This window comes from Chiloscyllium plagiosum, chromosome 27 (assembly GCF_004010195.1).
Source record: "Chiloscyllium plagiosum isolate BGI_BamShark_2017 chromosome 27, ASM401019v2, whole genome shotgun sequence".
NCBI classification, from domain to species: Eukaryota; Metazoa; Chordata; class Chondrichthyes; order Orectolobiformes; family Hemiscylliidae; genus Chiloscyllium; species Chiloscyllium plagiosum.
Genome location: NC_057736.1, coordinates 25,159,498 through 25,163,061, shown reverse-complemented (window position 1 = coordinate 25,163,061; position 3,564 = coordinate 25,159,498). Strand labels below are relative to the sequence as shown.

General features: G+C 43.6%; 1 long non-coding RNA gene across 1 annotated transcript in view; it reads left to right on the top strand.

The window, feature by feature from the left end:
• The first annotated feature begins 226 nt into the window (after window positions 1-226).
• The window catches only part of LOC122563431, a 10,792-nt gene continuing 7,454 nt past the window's right edge, over window positions 227-3,564 (top strand). The window contains exons 1-2 of the long non-coding RNA XR_006315602.1: window positions 227-310; window positions 723-887. This is a non-coding gene — a long non-coding RNA (uncharacterized LOC122563431). The remainder of the gene's footprint in view (window positions 311-722; window positions 888-3,564) is intronic.

Here is a 3,564-nt window from a genome sequence, read left to right as displayed (position 1 = left end):
TTTAGTGAAGAACTCTGAAATGAAAGTGACCTCCCCCGCCATCCAGCAGCTTTCTGGAAGCATTGGAAAGCTGTGCCACTCACAATTAATCTCTGGGCAACCATTAAATTCCAGTTGGTCCAGGGATAATTGGTGTCAATTAGATCAATTATGAGTCTAATTGACACCACACTGAGAGCAGGCAAGTTCCTCATATTATCCTGGCCCCACCTTCAACTTAATCACAGGAGGTTTTACCATAGCCAGGGGCTTACATGCGGCCTCTCCCACAATGCAGTGGGCCTCACCATCAAGTATCTCACTGCGATAGGTTAAAATCCACCTCATAATTTTAACTCACCAATATACACAAACCAATATTGGTGGCACGGTGGCACAGTGGTTAGCACTGCTGCCTCACAGCGCCAGAGACCCGGGTTCAATTCCCGCCTCAGGCGACTGACTGTGTGGAGTTTGCACGTTCTCCCCGTGTCTGCGTGGGTTTCCTCCGGGTACTCCGGTTTCCTCCCACAGTCCAAAGATGTGCTGGTCAGGTGAATTGGCCATGCTAAATTGTCCATAGTGTTAGGTAAGGGGTAAATGTAGGGGTATGGGTGGTTTGCGCTTCGGCGGGTCGGTGTGGACTAGTTGGGCCGAAGGGCCTGTTTCCACACTGTAAAGTAATCTAATCTAAAAAAAAATATTGTTCACTTTACTTAGCTGCTTCTTCAATTTATCATTAGATTATATTGGAAACAAGATTACAATCCAATGCTGTAAAAGGGTTCTTGTGGCACAGTGGTAGTGCTTCTAACTCTGAGCCAGGGGACCCAGATTGAAGATCCACCAACTCCAGTGATGCATCATAATATGTCAGAGCAGGTTTATTAGAAAATATCAAGAGTCAGGTAAGCAAAACAATTTATTTGTGTTCTTTATATTTGTTACACATGCTACAAGGCCTCTTTTAAGATCTGCTATCGATAACTTCAAATTACTGTTACATGTAACATTAAAAAATTCTTTCAGTTTATAGCTGATAGACAACAGTCCTAGTGAGGAGATCATAAATTGGAGGTAGAAATATTCTTAGTCTCCCACATGCGATCCAGATATTTTCCATCATAGAGTCAAAGAACCATAGAGATGTACAGAAGGAAACAGACCCTTCAGTCCAAATTGTCCATGCTAACCAGATATCCCCCACCCAGTCCACTCCCACCTGCCAGCACCTGGCCCATATCCCTCCAAACTCTTCCTATTCATATACCCATCCAAATGCCTCCTAAATGTTGCAATTGTACCAGCCTCCACCACATCCTCTGGCAGCTCATTCCATACACGTACCACCGTCTGTGTGAAAACGTTGGCCCTTATGTCTCTTTTATTCTCTTGCCCCTCTCACCCTAAACCTATGCCTCTAGTTCTGGACTCCCCAACCCCAGGGAAAATACTTTGCCTATTTACCCTATTCATGCCCCTCATAATTTTGTAAACCTTTCTGAGGTCACCCTCAGCCTCCGACGCTCCAGGGAAAACAGCCCCAGCCTGTTCAGCCTCTCCCTATAGCTCAAATCCTCCAACCCTGGCAACATCCTTGTAAATCTTTTCTGAAACCTTTCAAGTTTCACAACATCTTTCCGATAGGAAGCCCATTAACCCATCTGGTCAAGATCCTGTTATAATCTGAGGTAACCCTCTTCGCTGTCCACTACACCTCCAATTTTGGTGTCATCTGCAAACTTACTAACTGTAACTCTTATGATCGCATCCAAATAATTTATGTAAATGACAAGAAGTAGAGGACCCAGCACCAATCCTTGTGGCACTCCACTGGTCACAGGCCTCCAGTCTGAAAAACAACGCCACCACCACCCTCTGTCTTCTATCTTTGAGCCAGTTCTCTATCCAAATGGCTAGTTCTCCCTCTATTCCGTGAGATCTAACCTTGCTAATCAGTCTCCCATGGGGAACCTTGTCGAACGCCTTACTAAAGTCCATATAGATCACGTCTACCTCATCAATCCTCTTTGTTACTTCCTCAAAAAACTCAATGAAGTTTGTGAGACATGATGTCCCACACACAAAGCCATGTTGACTATCCTTAATCAGTCCTTGCCTTTCCAAATACATGTACATCCTGTCCCTCAGGATTCCCTCCAACAACTTGCCAAACCACCGAGGTCAGGCTCACCGGTCTATAGTTCCCTGCTCGTCCTTACCACCCTTCTTAAACAGTGGCACCACGTTTGCCAACCTCCAGTCTTCCGGCACCTCACCTATCGATGATACAAATAACTCAGAAAGAGGCCCAGCAATCACTTCTCTAGCTTTCCACAGAGTTCTCGGGTACACCTGATCAGGTCCTTGGAATTATCCACCTTTAACCGTTTCAAGACATCCAGCACTTCCTTCTCAGTAATATGGACATTTTGCAAGATGTCACCATCTATTTCCCTACAGTCTATCTCTTCCATATCCTTTCCCACAGTAAAATTGATGCAAAATACTCATTTAGTATCTCCGCCGTTTTCTGCGACTCCATACAAAGGCCGCCTTGCTGATCTTTGAGGGGTCCTATTCTCTCCCTAGTTACCCTTTTGTCCTTAATGTATTTGTAAAAACTCTTTGGATTCTCCTTAATTCTATTTGCCAAAGCTATCTCTTATCCCCTTTTTGCCCTTTATAAAGGAATAAAGAGTATTCCTTTATACTCTTCTAAGGATTCACTCGATCTATCCTGTCTATACCTTACATATGCTTCCTTCTATTTCTTAACCCTCAATTTCTTTAGTCATCCAGCATTCCCTATACCTACCAGCCTTTCCTTTCACCCTGACAGGAATATACTTTCTCTGGATTCTCGTTATCTCATTTCTGAAGGTTTCCCATTTAACAGCCATCCCTTTACCTGCGAACATCTGCCCCCAATCAGCTTTCGAAAGTTCTTGCCTATGACCATCATAATTGGCCTTTCTCCAATTTAGAACTTCAATTTTTAGATCTGGTCTATCCTTTTCCATCACGATTTTAAAACAAATAGAATTATGGTCGCTGGCCCCAAAGTGCTCCCTCACTGATACCTCAGTCACGTGCCCTGCCCTATTTCCCAAGAGTAGGTCAAGTTTTGCACCTTCTCTAGTAGGTACATCCACATACTGAATCAGAAAATTGTCTTGTATGCACTTAACAAATTCTTCTTTATCTAAACCTTTAACACTATGGCAGTCCCAGTCTATGTTTGGAAAGTTAAAATCCCCTACGTCCCAGTCTATGTTTGGAAAGTTAAAATCCCCTACCATAACCACCCTATTATTCTTATACATAGCTGAGACCTCCTTACAAGTTTGTTTCTCAATTTCCCTCTGACTATTAGGGGGGCTATAATACAATCCCAATAAGGTGATCATCCCTTTCTTATTTCTCAGTTCTACCCAAAAACTTGCCTGGATGTATTTCCGGGAATATCCTCCCTCAGCACAGCTGTAATGCTATCCCTTATCAAAAATGTCACTCCCCCTCCTCTCCTGCCTCCCTTTCTATTCTTCCTGTAGCATTTGTATCCTGGAACATTAAGCTGCCAGT